The 20,880-nt window shown below is 36.3% G+C and overlaps 1 long non-coding RNA gene across 1 annotated transcript; it reads right to left on the bottom strand.

Annotated features, from left to right (window-relative positions):
* Window positions 1–210: 210 nt before the first annotated feature.
* On the bottom strand, window positions 211–20,424 carry LOC136880001 (uncharacterized). Its single transcript, XR_010860943.2, has 3 exons — window positions 20,325–20,424; window positions 1,298–1,414; window positions 211–1,215 (listed from the first exon to the last, which is right to left on the bottom strand). It is a non-coding gene; the product is annotated as an uncharacterized lncRNA (long non-coding RNA).
* Window positions 20,425–20,880: the final 456 nt, after the last annotated feature.

Below are 20,880 nucleotides of genomic sequence, written 5' to 3'. Positions count from 1 at the left end.
CATGGGATTTATTTCAGATATGGAAGAGTTTTTCTTTGTAAAGAACATGGACATGTTAATGTCAGTACGGTATGCTGTCTCCCCTCTCACTTTTGCATTGCACTTTTTGACACCCCATGTTACATTACTCGTTTACTTGGAGGAAATTTGAAGTGCTATGATCCAATTGGCTTCAGAACAGCATCTGGGCAAGAACCTTTGTACATTTACTGTTCTGAACATAAAATTTAGTATGATATTGAACTCCATTGAACCATATGGCAGCAGTGTGTGACATGGAGATTGTCCCGTTTTCTTTTGTGCACTTGTGTTTATCCCTATCTTCCCTTTCTGTTACTTCTTCTTTCTACATTGTTCTGCTGTTGTGTTTGTCCTATTATGTATGACTTGATTTGTCACTTCTACTTAAAATTAGAATTGTTATAGTTATATGTTATAGTTTGTTAACCACCTTGTACCTATACCTTACCAAGTGCAGTGTGAATTGATCTAGTGCTTAAAAATATTTGCATGCCTAATCCCAGACTTTGCCTGCTACCATTTCATGATGGATACAGTACCTTTGTATCCATCTCGTGGCACAGGCCAGAGTAAAGTGTAGCTTCCACCGAAGTCCCAGTCTCATCAATGGCTGTGACAATATGGAAGCTGCTGCGGTATGGGTGGTGCTGAGTTATGACATTCAGAGCACGACTGGTGCATCTGAGTGTTATGAAAGGTGTTGCTCATAGGGTCAGTCGTGCTGCAATAGCACTTTCTGACCCAGTGACTCACTCCTCGTCTTCCCTAGTATGCCTCATTTTGGTGCTGCCATGGTTTTTTATGGTTTCCTTATAACTGCATAACCTTTGGTGGTGCTATTTGAGGATCCAACCAGCCTCTGGGCTGATGACCTAACAGACAGACAGACAATCCAAGACTAGCACAGAAATATGAGAAGCATCTTCCCTTGCTGTCAACTTCCATGTTTCCACACTCACAAATGACTTTCTCTTTTCCCCTCTCATATTGTCATCACTAGAGTATGTCTGATCAGAATTATTCAGCAATGAATCATATAGATAAATGATGTATAATTATTTTTTATTTTCCTTTCCTTATGGGCATACAATTCTAAATTCTTTGTACCTTCTTCTTGCACAACATTTGGCTGTTGTTGAATGTTTTATTATAGAATCTTGAATATTCAAACAGTCACGAAACACACCAGTACGTCTGAAATAGCAATAAACTCTGAGTAATATGGAGTAACTGTAATATATGAAAGAGCCTATCTTCCTGTCTTAGGACTACTAACCTGCAAAGGTTGTTGATTACATCATATTTTGGGAACTTTTCTCCTCCATTAAGCCAAATTTTATATAGGTAGTCCTCATCAAACTCATCTAGATAATGATGACATGTATCACGTAATCTGCAACATCAAAAGACAAAGTGAGTCAAGGTGAGAGAACATGATTTCTGTTCAAGACAATGATTGAATGGATGATGATGATAATAATCATCATCATCATCATTTTTGTGGCTATTGCTAATCTGGTGTAACCCTTATATGGCAAACCTTCCGAAAAGGGGCAAATGCATCTGCTGTGTGTAGGAAGCTGTGTGGTGGAGGATAATGTTGTGTGGGTGAATGAGTTGCAGGAATGTTGGGGAGAGTACAAACACCTGGTCCCTAAACTTATGAAATTAACTGTTTAAGATGTAAATCCCTTGACCCAACTGGAAATTGAATCTGGAGGACCATGTGCCAAGATGCTGATCACTCAGCCATGGACCTGGACATTGAACTTGATGACTGTGATTAATAAGGTCAGTCTTTCTCAAAATTATGAAAAACTGCTGAGAACAACTATAACTACAAGTATGTTCAGCTGCTCAGTCATAAAAATAATAAGGATTGTTTCAAGTTTTGTAATCTATGTAATATATTATCACTATAATCAGCATTGTACAGTATAATAAAATGGTATATGCTCCATGATTCATATTGTAGCCTCTATTTATTATATCATCACCATCATGATGATTAATGTTTGGAAAGTTCTTTCACAGCCTGAAATTCTTCATATGCCTTGTAAAACAAGACAGTATGCTGAAGAGAATAATCCAAGGGTAAGAGAATCGCAGAGAGACCTAATAAACAATAGCTATAACTGATATTATTGTAAATAAGAGGTGAGAAGCAGAAAATTATGGATAAACATAGACTTAATGATGAAATTTATGGACAGGCTATAATGAAACTGTGTGCATGTATGTTCTCAAGTTTTAAATGAAATCAAGTCATATAGAGATAGCTCTACCAGTTATTATTACTTGAATAATGCAGCATTTTTGTGACTGTCTCTTAGAACAGTCCAGAGTGAAATGTAACTACAAGTATGTTCAGCTGCTCAGTCATAAAAATAATAAGGATTGTTTCAAGTTTTGTAATCTATGTAATATATAATCACTATAACCAGCTATGTTTAATAAAATGGTATATGCTCAGTAATTCATATTGTAGCCTTTATTTATTATATCATAATCCTTGGTGGCACTATTTGAGGATCAAAGCAGCTTCTGGGCTGAAGATTTAACACACACACAGAGAGAGATAGGAACATGGTAAGGAACATGTTATAGGGAAAACGCAATTATAAAAATTAATAATAATAATAATAACAATAATAATAATAATAATAATAATAATAATAATAATAATAATAATAATAATAATAATAATATTGGTACACAATGTGGCAATCCGATGGTAGGGTGTGGGTATGGCGAATGCCCAGTGAATGTCATCTGCCAGCATGTATAGTGCCAACAGTAAAATTTGGAGGCGGTGGTGTTATGGTGTGGAGGGGCTTGCACCCCTTGTTGTTTTGCGTGGCACTATCACAGCACGGGCCTACATTGGTGTTTTAAGTACCTTCTTGCTTCCCACTGTTGAAGAGCGCTTAAGGGATGACGATTGTATCTTTCAAGACGATCGAGCACCTGTCCATAATGCACGGCCTGTGGCGGAGTGGTTACACGACAATAACATCCCTGCCATGGACTGGCCTGCACAGAGTCCCGACCTGACTCTTATAGAACACCTTCGGGATGTTTTGGAATGCCGAATTTGTGCCAGGCCTCACTGACCGACATCGCTACCTCTCTTCAGTGCAGCGCTCCATGAAGAATGGGCTGCTATTCCTCAAGCAACCTTCAAGCACCTGATTGAACGTATGCCTGCGAGAGTGGAAGCTGTCATCTAAGCTAAGGGTTGGCCAACACCATATTGAATTCCAGCATTACCGATGGAGGGCACCACGAACTTGTATTTTATGTTCAGCCAGGTGTCCGAATACTTTTGATCACATAGGGTATTATATCACACAGACACTGTACCTTTATAATACTGTGATCACTGACTCTTAACACTTGGTTTAAAGATATAGTCACTTGAGCAACACACGCTTGTCATTCTAAAACATAAATCCTGGAAAGTCTGAAATACAGCACTCCCACTGCTTCCACTAAAGTATAACACAAGGCCGCCACAAGTGATACAATACTCAGTGCCTAAGCACTCCACAGTCACGTTCCACAAACATAATAAAACCATATTCTACCAAAGTTTGAAGTCCAGTCCAGTATAGTATAGTATGATAATCCAGTATCATCTCTTCCTCACCGTATGATCACATGCTTCTATAGACCTCAGTTTTCTCCTTCCTCTCACATGATAGGTCGAGATTGATCCTGGCCATCCAATCACGAGCAGATCCTCTTGTCAAGACCATGCCAAGAACCTCATCAGACTCTGGGCCATTCCGTATGACTCATAGAAAGTTTTTGACTACATCAACAAGGTCACCTCATCAGACTCTGGGATGCCTGCATGACTCATGCAAAGTTTCCGATTTGAAAACAGCCCAGTTTTCCCATCCGTTTGTACAAAACAAATTACTCATACCACATATGGAGACCTTCCAGTTTGAAATATTGGGAATAAATACACAAATGAAATAATAATAATAATAATAATAATAATAATAATAATAATAATAATAATAATAATAATAATAATAAATCAAATACTGACAATAATAATATCTCTGACTTCTTAATACAGTGCAAGGGTGTGATATATGTACTATCACACACGATGAACAAAAGCAGAACAGCGGCTGGACAAAAGAGAAAAGACAGGCGACCAAAGAAAGAATGCAACATTTTTTGGATGCAAGAAAGGCTTCCACTTGATGTGGTCCTTAATGGCCCTAAGTAAGAATTTTTAAAAATGGCATATGGCCTGTGAAGAGGCACGGTGCAGGTATTTTTCTAGTAGGTGTGCACATCAGTGCGGATGGAGCCCTACCTAACATGATTTTGAATGATGAAGATGGCACACACACCCAGCCCCCTAACCAGATGAATTAACCAATTGAGGTTAAAATCCCCGACCTGGCCAGGAATCGAACCTGGGAGACTCTGGATCAAAGGCCAGAAGCCATGGAGCCGAACCACATTCCAGTGATTCCCCTTGAGCTTTATTGATTATCATACAAAATGCCTAGTGAACTGGAAATTGGTAGCTTTTAAAGGAAAATGGAATTATTGTATTGGATAGTGTTAAATCAACTTGAGAGATTAGAACTCTCTGTCCTGCTCCACTTATTTTTGCCAAATCTAAACAACTTTGAAACTTATTTCTTACAATGAATGTGGTTCCCAAATTTATAAGGAACATAAGTATGACTCAATTTTTAGAGTAAGCATATGTGGTAGCAAACCATTTAAATCCAAGATATTTAAGAATTCTACAGGAAAATGAAATAGCTGGCTTTCTTTTTCAATAATTTAGCTGTTGACTCCAGAGTAAGTTCTCTGGATGTTTCAAGAAACTGATAACATCTTTTGTAGAAATGGAAGTTTTGCCATAAATTTCTGTTACAATATCATCATCTACGAGAATTCTGGCTAATAATTCAATAACATTTGATGGAGAGTCACTTTATCTATCCCTGTAATAATTAAGAGGGGAATTCTTCAAAGCAGTATTATTGGACCTTTATGTTTTCTTATATATATCAATGATATGTGTAAAGAAGTGGAAGGATAAAGCTTTTTGCAGATGATGTCATTCTGTACAGAGTAATAAATAAGTTACCAGATTGTGAGCAACTGCAAAATGACCTAGATAATGTTGTGAGATGGACAGTAGGCAATGGTATGATGATAAACGGGGTTAAAAGTCAGGTTGTGAGTTTCACAAATAGGAAAAGTCCTCTTAGTTTTAATTACAGGGTACATATCTCTGCACATGGTTATGAGGGTGTTTAGGGGTTGTAGTAAGGATGTAAAGGAGAGGGCATATAAGTCTCTGGTAAGACCCCAACTAGAGTATGGTTCTATTGTATGGGACCCTCACCAGGATTACTTGATTCAAGAACTGGAGAAAATCCAAAGAAAAGCAGCTCAATTTCTTCTGGGCAATTTCCGACAAAAGAGTAGCGTTACAAAAATGTTGCAAAGTTTGGGCTGGGAAGACTTGGGAGAAAGGAGACGAGCTGCTCGACTAAGTGGTATGTAATACCAATATAAATGGTCCATTATTGGACATTATAAATTTTCCAGCTAACTCATTCCTAGTTGCCAGCATTTCGCCCCCGTGTGCATGGCTAGTGCACATCGTGGAGGCCACCTGGAGCCACCGGCAGTGCCAATGCACTTGAGACATTGTTGCATTACCAAAAATTGATGCTTGCTTGGCCATCAGATGATATAATGTTGATTCCCATAGGAAATCTGAAATATTTGTCCCAAATGAGCAAATTTATAATATAATAATAATATCAAGTGCAATGATTGCAAAACAAGTTACATTGGATGTACGGGCAGAAATTTCATAATCTGGTGTAATGAACATCTAAACACAATAAAGCATAATCACTTCTCAGCAATATTATAAATTTACTCATTTGGGACAAATATTTCAGATGCCCTATGAGAATCAACATCTATATCATAAGTGGTATGTTCCAAGCTGTCAATGGAGAGATGGCATGGGAGGACATCAGTAGACGAATAAATTTGAGTGGTGTCTTTAAAAGTAGGAAAGATCACAATTTGAAGATAAAGCTGGAATTCAGGAGGACAAATTGGGGCAAATATTCGTTTATAGGAAGGGGAGTTAGGGATTGGAATAACTTACCAAGGGAGATGTTCAATAAATTTCCAATTTCCTTACAATCATTTAAGAAAAGGTTTGGAAAACAACAGATGGGGAATTCGCCACCTGGGCGACTGCCCTAAATGCAGCCCAGTAGTGATTCCATTTCTTCTCATTTTGACCATATGTTCTTATTCAAGCAGTGTACTTTTAAAGGAGGACCAAAGAGGAGAGTACTTAATACAACTATGAATAATTGTTTGGCAATAAAAGGGCAGCACAACAGACAAAACCCATCTGAAATTTCCTCCGCACAGGAATGGTGCTTCTTAATAATATGAAGGCTACTTTTTAATTTAGGTCCTATTGTTCTCATCTTTTATTACTACACGTTCAACTTTCATGCATGTGCACTAACTGTCGGCATCTCTTGCTCACAAACACACACTTGCTGCTATGTTGATACTGTGTTACTAAACAGTTCAAAAATATTAGAGGAACATTTTTTCGAACATATGCCATGCTTCACAAAACAATACTCACACCCATTACCAACTAAACCTTTATTCTTTACCGTTGAAGTATACAAAAGAACATCGATGGATTTGCATTCATTTTCAGAACACAAACAGAAATGTCCAAATAGGGACGAAAACAAAGTGATAACAGTCCTCCAGGGTGGATTTTTGTCACAGTTGGAGAGCTTCAGTATGGTGTATGTCCTCCACAAGCATTAATCACAGCTTGGCACCTACGTGGCATGCTCTATATAAGTCAACGGAGGTCAGGTTGCGGTATCAGGTCCCATTCTTCAATGAGAGCCTGTTCGAGGTCTTGGAGAGTCTGTGGTGGAAAAGGACACCCACAAAAACTTCTGTCAAGCCTATCCCACAAATGCTTGATGGAATTAAGGTTGGGACTCATTGCTGGCCATTCCATCTCTTGAATGTCCAGTTCTCGCAAGACAGCTCTGGCGATGCACGCTACATGCACGCATTGTCGTGCATGAGTACGAATTCAGGACCAACATCATATGCAGCAACCAACACATGCTGTAGCAGTATCTGCTTGCTGTACCTCGCAGCTGTAAGATTACCACGGATGACGACAAGATCCGTATGTTTTACAATATTTAAAATTCTTCCACCGTTTTGATACTTTTGATACATTTTTCACAACAAGAAACCAATAAAAAATTCAGTAGACTTTTGCAAGTACTCAAAAAATTTAAATTAACACCACATCAAGTAACATGTTCCTTTGATATCAAGGACATGTATACAAATATTCCAGTGGACAAAACAATAAAAATTATCAGGAAGAATCTTACAGAACATAAACAACTCGGCATACCAGAAGTAGAAGATTTCATTAATATACTTAAATTCATTACTAAACACAATTACTTCACTTTCAATAAAAAAATATATAGACAAGAAGGCCTCCCAATGGGTGCTCCTGCTTTGGGCATTTTAGCCAATATTTATCTTGATTACCTCAAACATACCAAAATAATAGGACAAATAGAAGGTCTCAATTTATGGATACGCTTTGTGGACGACACTTTTGCCGTAATAGATCGAAGAGAGAATAACAGTGACGATGTCCTCAATAAATTAAATACACTTGATTCCAGAATAAAGTTTACATTCGAGAAAGAAAAAGAAAGCTCCATTAACTATTTAGACATAAATGTAACACGGAAAAAGGAAGAGTTTGTCTTCAAGATACACAGAAAACCCACTTTTACTCCCATTACAATAACGAACTACTCATTGCACCCAGAATCACAAAAAAGGTCAGCTTATTACAGTTACATATATAGAGCGTTTAATATACCCCTTACACACACAGAAAGAGAAAAAGAACTGCTCTTTATTCGCAAACAAGCCCAATACAATGGTTTTGAACCAAAAATAATAAACAAAATAATCGGTAAATTCAAACGGAAATTACAAACTAACCTAAAACCCGAAACAAAAAAGAAAGACAAATACGCCAAGTTCACGTTCAATAACCCTAACTTATACACAGTAACCAATTTGTTTTTAGAAAATATAATTGTAAGATCGCATATTCAACCAGCAATAACACAAAGCATAAATTATTTAATTACAATAGTATTAATTCCCTAGGAAGAAACAAACATTCTGAATCAGGAGTTTATAAATTGAAGTGTCACCAATGTAAAAAAAGTTATGTCGGACAAACAGGGCGCAGTTTTACTGTAAGATACCAGGAGCATGTCAACGCTGAAAGACATAAAAAAAATTCCGCGATGGGTCAACACATGAGTTCAACCGGACATCAATTCACAACCATAGAGCAGGATTTAACCATATTACATAAAATAAACAAAGGAGCTCTCCTTAATACATTAGAAAATCTATACATTTATTTAGAACAAAAAAGCAATCAGGACAATAACCTAAATAAAACTATTGACATTAGAAATCCTATATTTGAAGGGACACTATCAAGTCTTGAAATTTTAGGCAAAAGGCGCAATACAAATAGTAAAAGGATAAATAAGACCGAACCTCCGCCATTTTGTACATCCCCTCTCCCTAGCCCTTCTAAAGTTGATGCCGTGACAGTAACCAACACGCCCCCTCCCCTCTCCGCAACCTCGCCTCCCTGTAAGGAGGAGCATACAACGGAACGCACACACCATTACTATACAAGACGCAAAGCAGCAACAAACGTCCCTCCAGGATCACAGTAGAATTGGAGTCTAACATAGCAAGGTAAAGAACTTTTTTACACATTTAGTTATTAAGTAAAGACACATTTAAAAAAAAAAAACAAATTCCCATTTCCTTATTTTATTTCATTTCATTTCAGAAATTGAAACGAAGCTCCCTTCACAAATATTGATCAACAATCAGCTTCAAAGTTCCACATTAGACTCAATCCAAGGCACCATAAGCAAACTCATAATATATAACAACTTACCTGGAAGGAACAGAAGATAAAACATTCAATAATTTGAACAGTGTTAAAAAGTCAAATATTTTTTTAAACTTTAAACCGCAAACAGACATTTTAATGTAGCAGAATGAAATTTTTAACAACTATTCAAATGAATAGACATAGTTTTTAAGCTGACCAACTATGTAATCATCCGTTCTCATATCATTAACACACTAACCCCCACATTGTTTTTAATATCATTTAATTTAATTGGTATTTTTAGTAGTTTTTAAGTGAATGTACCTGCAAATTAACATGTTTAAAATCTTAGCAATTCACCTAAGCTACAATAACAGCTGAGGATGTTCCTAAATAAGGAACGAAACCTGTAAAAAAAAAAAAAGTATCAAAACGGTGGAAGAATTTTAAATATTGTAAAACTTAGTGATTAAACTTTGATACGGAAAATGAAGTCGATTGCTTGCAAGATCCGTATGGCCATCAATACTGATGTCACCCCACATATCACAGAACCTTGTCTGAATTGGTTGCCTTCCTGGACAACATTTGACATGTACTGCTCACCACAATGTCTCCATACATGTTGATATCTGTCACACTGTGTCAGGGGAAATCTGGACTCATCTGTGAACAACACAGGTCTCCATTGGTGAAGTTGCTAGTTGACAATGGTATGGGCAAACAGAAGGTGAGCTGCACGATATTGCTGCGTTAAATGGGGCACTCGAACAGGACTATAATGACCCAGGGGATAGCCATAAAATAGAGTGTCAATCATAGATAAATACATAATTCATTATAGATTCATTTATGAAGAAGAAAGAAGGCAACAACTGTGACATATAACATTTTTAAACTTTTCTAAACTTTTTAACATATCCATTATCCATCATAGCAGATGCTGGAAATGACCTCCCACCGACACAGATAGGTCTTATGGTGATGATAGGATAGGAAAGGCCTAGGAATTGGAAGGAAGCGGCCGTGGCCTTAATCTCCATCTTCCTGTAGACACAGCTGTACCCTTTGCTCCATGCTTCTAGCAGTTCTTTGCAAAAATTTCATCTAACCATTTATTTCAGTTATGATGTTGGTCTTCAAATTTTCAGTTGTTCATTGTTGATTATAATACATTTTACCTTGAAGATATCCCCACAGAAAATGATCTAGTGTTGTTAAGTCTGGTGATCTTTGTGGCCAAAAATTCTTAGATATTACTCTGTCCTCAAAGAAGTTGCTGATTAGAGTAAAAGACTCAGTTCACGTCTTGCTGAAAATAACACTGAGTTAACTCAATGTTGGCTAATTGCTTTATAAATTGCAGAACAATGCCCTTGCACAAGTCTGTGTTCATCGTATTCAAGAAGAATGGGTCCACTATTCAGTTTACCAAGACTGCACACCAAACTCCGACCTTCTGTGAGTGTAGGAGTCTTTCATAAATACACGGTGGGGTACGTGTACCCCAAATGTGCATATTTTGAGAATTCACATATCCAGTTAATGTAGCCACAAAGACGCACACAAAATTCTGTCAGTTAGTACACTTATTTACAAATTAAGCACACATAACCTTAATCACTGCCGTCGCAAACACAACACTTCACTCCGCAAACGTCAACACATATATGGAAAAGAAAGGATTCCACCTGATCAATACAATTTATTATACTTGTAGTTTTTACAGTACTGGTTTTGGCCTATTTGGCCATCATCACCTGGCTAATGTTGATACTTTGTGTGAATTACATTACATTGTCTGAGGGGAGATGCCATCTTTGACTGGCATATCCGGATATGTCTAATGGGGCATATAAGTTATGATCTATCGTTTAGATTGTGGTACGTAAGTGTAAATGACCTTGAGGTTTAAATTGTGATTATAAAAACTTAACCTAAACTTAAGAGCTAATCAGTTGTACAAACACATAAAACACATTAAAATATACTAAAAACATATGTAAAGTGCTGATTAATTTATATGTTTATGTCTTGCACACATCTTCTTCTTTCTTGGTAGAGTCTTATGGCTATGAATTACATCAGTTGATGCTAGTACTCGTGGACAATAATATAGATGAGTCTAAAACTTGATGAGTTTAATTGTACATGTCTTGCGTATGCTTTCTTTTTGTAATTATCGTGCTGTTAATCATAGATTTGTGTCAGTTGATAGTATATTTGTAAACGATGATGGGTTAATAAAACACTTGTTGTTAAATGGTCCACTTTAGCTTCATAGTAGATAAAATCTTGTTAGTTTGAGTTGGAAGCATAAGATGAAGACGTGGTCTTGTTTTGAGTATGATTAAAATTCTTGCAGTGGTGGCAGTTCCTTTCCTGTCTATATTTGTGTTCTGGTATTAAGGTTAAGATAAATATGTATAAGTGATGGATTGTGGAATGAAGACGTGTGTGAAATAGAAAGTGTACTTACTGCTGTTGTTGTGGTTGGGTAGAGCTCCGTTTCAGAACTCACTGTGTACTGCTGGGGGTTCATCTTGGGCTTATGCCAGCTGTGGTGAGGGGTGTGGACAGAGGGGTAGGGGGATTGGTTGTTGTGGGGGCAGAGGTGGGGTTAGGCGTGTCGCTTAGTGGTTTTGTGGCATGTGTTGTGCTCTGCTTATTGATTGTTTTGAGGTAGTCATTTTTTAGGGCAGGAATGACTTTGTTAAAGATAACATTGGTTTTTCCTGTAATATCATTTATATTGAAATTGGGATTAGCGTATTCATCAATGTTTAATATTTTCATATCATTTTCGATGTTTGTGAAATTGTGTTTATATTCTTCAATGTGTTGGCCTGTTGCTGAGAAGTAGTTATGCTTTATTGCTTTAGATGTTCATTATACCGGATTATGAAATTTCTGCCCGTACGTCCAATGTAACTTGTTTTGCAATCATTGCACTTGATGTGGTAAACTCCTGATTGGTTGTATTTGTTGTTGTTGTTAACAATTCTAACATTGTGTATGACATTGGAGCTATTGTGCGTGGCTTTAAATGTTATTCTTAAGTTGTACTTATTAAAAACGTTAGTTACGAGGTATATGTGTGTGTTGTTGAAAGTGAATGATATATAATCTTTCTTGGGTTTGTCTATTTTTGTTAATTTGGTTTTGGGTTGAGATTTAATTTTGTGTATAATTTTATTGACCATTTCTCTACTGTATCCATTGTGTTTGGCTTTGTAGTAGATAAGTTGTAGTTCATTATCTAAGTCTTCTTTTGTTAATGGTATATTGAGGGCTCTATGTATCATGCTAAAAAAAGCTACTCATTTATGTACGTTGGGATGGATGGAATCAGTTTTTATGGTGTTTGAAGTGTGTGTGGGTTTTCTGTAGATATTGTAGGATAGATGGTTTTCATTTCTGGTTATTGTTAGGTCCAAATAGTTTAGGGAGCTGTTGTTTTTGATTTCTTTGGTAAATGGGGGTCCAAAGTATTAAGTTCGTCTAATATGATGTTTTCATCACTGGATCTGTTATCGATGATGTTATCGATGATGACAAAACTATCGCCAATAAACCTACACCACAAGAATATGTTATATATTTGATGGACGGACGGACGGAGGGAGGGAGGGGTGGGTGGGTGGGTGGGTGGAAGGATGGACGGACGGACGGACGGATGGACGGATAGACGGATGGATGTCCTATACACACATCAATTAATAAAACAGATAACATATTCTTAGATTTTTGTTGTAGTATTGGTCCAAAAATATATAGATTATTTCAAGTTCATTCATCAATTATTAAAAGAGTAGACAAAGGAAATATTTGGCCATAGACACTCAAGAAATACTAGATTTACACTGCCATCTAGTAGGTCTAGAGTAAAATGGAATGTAAAAATTGACAAGCAGACAGGATGGCATAAAATTATAATAGCTGCACAAGTAGCCGAGGCTATGTCATTATTATTATTATCATTATTATTATCATTATTATTATTATTATTGAATTGAGTGGATAATAAAAATAAGAATTGTAAATACTAGTAGTAAGTTCAATACAGGCAAAAACATGAAATTTGATTAATTCTCATTTGTTTCTTGATTTTTCAAAAACTGTTAGTGTATTTATCGGAGTTTCAAATGAAATTAGTGGAAGTTAAAGGATTAAACTTGCAGTATTTTTTCCATTGTGTTTTCATTAATTGAGAACTACATCATTAGTAAAGGATGGATCATTGGAGGTTTATACTCTGTTGTGTGCATCATACGTGTAGTCTTCACAATCTTCAACTGATTTAAGTCGGCCTATATTCACAGGTCAGTTTGTTGTTAAGCGTAGTTTAAAGGCACAGCGATAATTTTTACATAGATGTGATGTGTTGTATACTACAATGTTATGGATGATTGTGTCTGTAACAAAAGACTATTAAGATTGCAATAGTTTGTAAATTTCTTATGAGTATATTAAAACTGGAATATCACTTACCCCTTTGTTTCATGCTTTTTTGTTTAGTTGACACTATTTGTCGTGTTTTTACTTATTGTGTTATATGAGGCGGGTGTGGTGGAGGGCAAGTAGGTGGAGAAGGAGAAGGGGCTATGGGCGGAGCATTGGTCGTTGGCGTAATGTGAGGAGGGCCAGTAGGGGGCGTAGGGGAGGGAATTGTGGGCCGTGTGTTGGATATTACTGTAGCTTAGCTTGTGGAGGGGAAAGAGAAGGAGCTATGGACGGAGTGTTGGGCATTGGCATGATGTGAGGAGGGTGATTAGAGGGCGTAGGGGAAGAAATTGTGGTGGGAGTTATATTTGTTGATATATTGGAAGGTTTACGGTTAAAAAATTTTGAAATTTTAAGCTTGTAGCAGTTTTGACAATTGTTCTATTAATGGGCTTTTTAGTTTGATTGCATCGTTCAGGTATTTTTCCTTGTTGAAATGCTGATCTTAATAAATATAAATGCTTTTGTATTCAGTCATTAACTTTCCTTTCTCAATTCTTTTTATTACCGTGAGGTCCTTATCTATTGTGCTAAATTGATGGCCGCTCTCTTTCATGTGGTTAGCCATTGCAGAATACTTATTATGTTTTAATGCATTAGTGTTCCATATATCTTGTGATAAAACTACGTGCAGTCAAGCTAACATATGAGAAATTGCACTGTGTGCATGTTAATCTATATATTCCGGATCCCTGATATTCATATTTATTTACATTAACTGTATTATGATTAAAAAAGATGTTTCTATTAGTATTATTTGTCCTAAATGCTATTTGTAGATCTCCTTTCTTTCAAGGAATTTGTAATTTGGTGAATCGCAGGATTAGTGTAGGTGAAAGTAGCATATATTGATTTTTTAGTCTTCTCTGGAGTAAGATTAGTGGCCAGTTTAAGTTTTACTTTGTTAATGATTTGAATAATTGTCTTTATTTTGTAACCATTAATTAGTGCTAGTTCTTTTAAGTTTCTTTAAGTTAACTGGTGATAAAGGTATCTTGAAAGCTCTATATACTAGGCTGAAAAAAGAAACTTTTTTATGGGATTTCGGATGAAGGGAATAATTTTTTATTGTAATTGGGCTGTGTGTCGGTTTTCTATATATCTGAAAGTCAAATCCAAAATCTGTACATGTTACATTTATATCCAGGAAATTTAATGAACCATTATTTTTATCTTCTTTGGTGAATTTATGTGGGTACCTTGTTTAAAAATTCTAGAATTTTTGTACTATTATTTTTTTGGTGGTCTATTATCACGAATGTGTCATCTACATACCTCAACCAAAGGCATAGTCCTTCTACATTCAGTTTAATTTTAGATTCTTCCAAATTATCCATATAGATATCAGATAATATCCCTGAGATGGGGTCCCCTATAGCCAAGCTTAATTGGTGATAGATCTTGTTATTGAAGGAGAAATAGTTGTTGTTCAATAAAAATTTAAGTAGTTTAATAAATTTGTCTATTTCTAATTTACTTAGGTTGCTATGTTTGGATAAATTGAACTCAATTATTTTGACTGTTTCATTAGTAGGTATGTTAGAGTACATGTTAGTGATATCAAAGGAAATAATTTTGTAATGGAGTTGCAGGTTTGAACTTTATTAATTTTTCACAGAATTCTATCAAGTTTTTGGCTGAAGAAGTATTATTGAGTTTGTAATGGTTTTTTTTAGGAACTGGTGTATAAATTTTGATGTGTTATATGTGGGGCTATTCATGCCATTTATGATTGGTTGAATGGGTATGTTGTTGCCTTTGGTATTTTCGGGTTCATGTTTATCAGTTTCTGTTGTTCTTGTCCTTTCGGGTTAATGTTTATCAGTTTCTGTTGTTCTTGTTCTTTGAATTTAAAAAATTAGAATTTTTAAGGATAGATTTTAAATTTCTTTGGATCCTGGGGATTGGGTCTCTGTTCACAATGGTATAGAAATTGTTCAAGAAAAATTCTTCGGTTTTCTTAATGTAGTCATCTATGTTTACAAGAACTATTGTTTTGTTTTTGTCTGCCTTAGTGACAATTATGTTGTTCACTTTTATTTTGGTTTTTAAATTCTTTACTTGCTTTGATACGGTCTGATTAGAATCTTTTTTCATTTCTTTTATGAAAATTTGGGAGTTTCTTTTTTATATCAAATTTAACATCGTTCTGTGTTTCTATTGGCAGTTACCCTATATTAAATTTGTTTCTGCTATTGTATTGTATTGAGTGGATAATAAAAATAAGAATTGTAAATACTATGCCATCAGAGCTCGTGACTCTTAATATTTCAACAGTACTGTGGAGTGTAGCCATTATTCCACACTGTAATGTGTTTTATGGCGTCTATATAAATAAAGTTGTAGGGGGTCCACTGTCTGTAATTTCATTTATTTTGCCACTTTTTCAGATATTTATCCGTTTTAGGTTTTTAGCTTTTGTGTCTGTCTGTTCCACCATCATGGCAAAACGGTTGAATAGATCTTGACAAAACTTCATATTTAAAGTATACTCAGGTGATGGTGGTGGTGGTGATTATTGTTTTAAGAGGAAGTACAACTAGGCAACCATCCTCTAAAGTATACTCATCCAGGAGCAGATTTTGATATGCATGTGATTTAAAAGTCACAAAATACACTGGGGGTTTACAGGGTGATCAAATGAGTTATTTGATATTTTCTCATACACTATTGATTTTCTGTAAAATCTGTAGACTTTATATGATATATCCCTTCATTTTAGATCATTTTTTAAATCTACATCATTTTGCTTACTCTTCAAATGACAGAGAAAATTACTATTTTCTACGGGTTTCATGCTCCACATCGAGTTACAGACACCCTCGCAGACCAACACTGAACCTACCAGTTACCATAGCAATGTCTCTGGCTGCTTGCCATTTTTGTCAGCATTCCTGTAAATTTGTAGTTGTTCATTGGATAGAAGGCAAGAGAGACGTCAAGCTGCCATTCTTCAGGATATTTGTGGAATACGGTTGGAAGACATGACTCTTAATATTTCAACAGTACCGTGGAGTATAGCCCATTATTTCACACCTTAAGATGTTTTCTGGCATTTGTTATAATTTTTACATTATTCCTCTTCTATTTCTGTTTCCTGATTTAATTTCATGCCACTGCCTTGCCTCTTTAGGCTTAAGTAATAACACCATAAGTCATCTTCTTATATGAACACCTAAGAATCCCTGTGCTTAAATTTCTCCTCTGTCAGCACTTTCTTTAAATCCATAACTCATCAGAATTTAGTGATGGACAATTCATTTTTCCAATACATCCACATAGTATTTATAGTTTTGTTCTATCCAGCTATCCTCAGTTATTATCCGATCTTCAGTTAATGTCAACTTTCTTAATTTCCTTAATTTCTCGGTGTGTATGCGAGTGCTAATCCTGAAACCTGGCCTCTCTATGCACTATTTCTTTCATGCATTTTTCCTTCGAAGTCAATGATTTCATCAATTAACCCTAGAAGTGCCGAGTCTTTTTCACTAAATGCCAGGGCATTTTCGCATGAATTACACATTTAAGTTTTTAACAAATTTACGTAGGCTTAGATAGAGAAAAGTTAGACATGCAACACACCATATTACTCAGAAAGCTTTATTTAATATGTTTATATAAGTAATAGATAATTTACTTACTTATCTGGTGCGTATCAGTCAATAAACATTTTGGAAAACTAAAAATTTTTTTCATATTTTCAAGTTCACCATTAGTAATAAATAACATTCATTTTTAAAATAACTATATACAAAACACATGGAATTTATTCTAGTTTTTAAAAATATTCAGTTCTCAAAATTAAACACAGAAATAAAATCACAAAAGAATTAAGAAGTTCTGAGCTGCACACAGTTCCGTCAGCCGCCAAGCACTACTGGGAGTCATTCTCAGAGGTTTTTTTTTTCCTGCCAGGCCTTATAGGCTTCCAGAAATGCTGCAGTTTATGAAAACATTCATGGTGCACCCTATATTTATTAGAATGGCAATGTACTTTTTCATTTCAGAGACAGTTACATCAAACCAGGATCGCATATGGGAAAAGGCCTTCATTTCTTCAGAATCTCTTTTAGTTTTAATTTTTTTTTGGCCACTCTTTCACCAAGAGCTTCCAAATAAAACCTATGAAGGAAAAGTTGAAATACATAATGGGTGTACTGTTTCGGGGCAGACAGTTCCTAATGCCAGGATTCCTTACGTGGAACTTCTCGGAAACATCGAACTCCTGTTCAGGTGAATAAACCCTGCACCACTTTTGTGTTACAGAAACAGTATTATCTAATGAAACATTGGCAGGCCTGCTCTGTTCATCAGAATCACTTTCAACTTCAGATTCTGGAATATAATCTTCTCCCCTGTCAGAAGAATCATCAGCTAAAAAAATGTCACTGGAAGAGGAATCATCCCAATCATCTTCAAAACCTTCGCGAATATCACTTGAATCACATAGCTCACCATCCGTGATGAAAGTTTACACTTCAAAAGAAACAGGTTAAAAATAAACTCAATATTGTGTTGAAAGATAACGAAAGATATTCACCGAAACTAACAGGAACAGCGAGCGAGTGTGAAGTTACATAGCAATTGAGATGACAGGGGGATGAGGAAAGAGTAGCTGACAATTATACTTACCCTGACCTTGACTGAGTCATTTCAGGCTAGTGAGGAATGTGTGATGAAAGACTTGAAGCTTCCTCTTCAGTGTCTTACTTGTTAAAATAGCGTAAGTGAACGATAAATGATGTTATAACTGATTAAGCAAATGCATGCACTATGCGTCGTGCATGCGAATTGGCATTCTAGTGACATTATATTGAGTCGCAAGCATGACGTTTGGCAGTTCTAGGGTTAAGTCGCATAACGTACTATTAACTGGAACTTATTTGGAGTCAGTAGGTAGGTTGTGAGATTTTTGAGAGTTAGTGCCTCTTTCTATGGCAACTAAAAACAAGCTGATCTTGGAAAATCTTCATTCAAAGCCTAAAAACACCAGTCCACATGTAGGGCATTTGAGAATGCTTTTAAATGTGAGGCCAATTTGAATATGGTCAGGTTTAGGAAGACATCTGGTGAACAATGCTGACAGCAGGCCAGGTTCAGCTCGTGGAAAGAATGTCATTGAAAATAAAGGGGGGTTTAGGCTGCTTTTAATAATGTTGGTTTACACTCCAAGGTTTCTGAAGAGACCAAGGAGCTGGATATTTTGTGCCACAAGAGTTCATTCATGTACAGGTAGATCTACTGACACAAGCTTTGCAGATTTCCAGCTTTCCATGAGTGACACCTCTTCACATACCATTGAACTGAGACAGGATCAAACCCACCACTGGTTTTGAAATTTGGGGCTCAGCATAAGAATACAGGTGTAAGCATTTCTTTCACCCAGTGGGGTATATTTTTTCAAAGCAATAACATATAGTTTTCATAGGCTTAACAGTTTCTTGAAAGTCCTAAATGGACAAACAGAAAAGATAGATTCATCAAATTTGGCTCACACTTAGGCACATACAGTGGCCATATGCAAGCCAAATATTATGATTCTAGCTGCCACGTAAGTATGTGAAAAATAATGTGTGAAAACTCTACTCAAATTTCACCCTATGAAAATTTCCTAACTCAATCTAATGCATAAATAGAATATATATGAGAAAATTACATAGAACCAGCTATGTAAACCACTAAAAGTAACCTCTGATGGCGCAATCTGTTAGCTAATATGACATACCGTTTAGCAGCAGTTAATCTTGAAATGAAGGTCTGCAATTATAAACGTGCATATACTTTTGTACATATATTTTGAATTCGATTGGTTGCAATCTAGAAAGAGGGGCCCACTACCATAAAACTCCCCAAATCGATAGTGAGTGTCAGTAGGAGAGGAGTCTGCAATATTGTAATCAAAACTCCCCCCATCGACTGTATCTGGCAGTAGGAAAGGGGTCCTGCCTTTATAATGGAAACTTTCCAACTCCACTGTAACTGGCATTAGTAAATGGGGCCTGCCATTGTAATGAAAGATCCCCTTCTCTGTGTAACAGGCAGTAGGCAAGGGTGACTGCAATTTTGGTCAAATCTCCCCTACCCGATTTTATCCAGCAGTAGGCAAGTGTGCCTGCCATTATATTCAAGACTCCCCAACTTAATTGTGACTGGCATTATGAAAAGGGGCCTGTCATTATAATGAGAACACCCCAACTCCATTATGAATGGCAGTAGGCAAGTGAGTGTGGTTAAGTGTAAGAGAGGACCATGAGTCCTAACTTCGCCACTACAAATAAAGGCAAATATAATAATAATAATTATAGTAGAAACTCCCAAACTCAATTGTGAAGGGCTGTAGGTGATGTGGCCTGCCATTATTATCAAAACTCCCTAACACCCACCTTACATTGGAAACAACATATGGAGACCTTCCCATGATGTTTCTCGGATAACGCTAACAGACATGTGCGTACTGTAATTTACGTAGAAATCCATATAGAATGTGGAATACCATAGCGAGGCACTGGTACATTTGCTAGTACAATATACATTTTAAAACCAAGCATTTACATAAATCCCAGCTGTAAGAACCTTTTTTGGTTATTAGGCTGTGTTTTCTCACACAGCTGGTGCTGGGTTAGTTAGTTGGACTGGCACACTTTTCCAAGACACTGTCTAGCAATGGTAGATTGTCTACACATCAAGCATTTGTCATTATATAAAAAAAAAGAAAAAATCCTTTACTTTTTCTCCCCTTCTGTTACCTTCTAATTTTTATAACAAAAAGATTCCATACTTCTCTGTCCACTTTCCATCCAGATGGCTAGGCACATGTTTTGTGTGATCCATATGATCGGTTATCAGATGATGATCTCCTATTTGACGTAATCCAAAACTGGAAGAAAATAATGAATGTTAAATCAAAATATAAACACATGTTCTTTAGCAAACAAACACTCTCAGATAACTGCTATTAAAAAAAACTCACATCATAATATGAGTAAAGAAGAGTAATTAATGGGTAAGGAATGCAGATGTAGGCATTGGGTGTGAGCAGGCATGAACGAATGAGAGAAAGTTTGAAGGAGAGAATTAGGAATCTTAACGAAGGACAGGAATGCAGAAAGGTCTCCCTCAAACAATGTACAGGTTGCTCGGTAGACAAGAAAGAAGGGAAGAATTGTGGAAGACAGGTGAGCTAATGTTTTATGGGGAAGGAAATTGAGGGCCAAGAGAGCTAGTCGGGGGAGGGGGGGACTTCAGAAGAGGTATTAGTAAGGAATCACTATGAGTCACTGCAGGTAGAACAGCAGAGGGAAGGTGAAAGGAAATGTAGAATAGGGGATAGGATA

This window comes from Anabrus simplex, chromosome 1, assembly GCF_040414725.1.
Source record: "Anabrus simplex isolate iqAnaSimp1 chromosome 1, ASM4041472v1, whole genome shotgun sequence".
Taxonomy (NCBI): domain Eukaryota; kingdom Metazoa; phylum Arthropoda; class Insecta; order Orthoptera; family Tettigoniidae; genus Anabrus; species Anabrus simplex.
The sequence above is the reverse complement of the archived record's forward strand: the minus strand, read 5'-3'. Positions and strand labels throughout refer to the sequence as shown.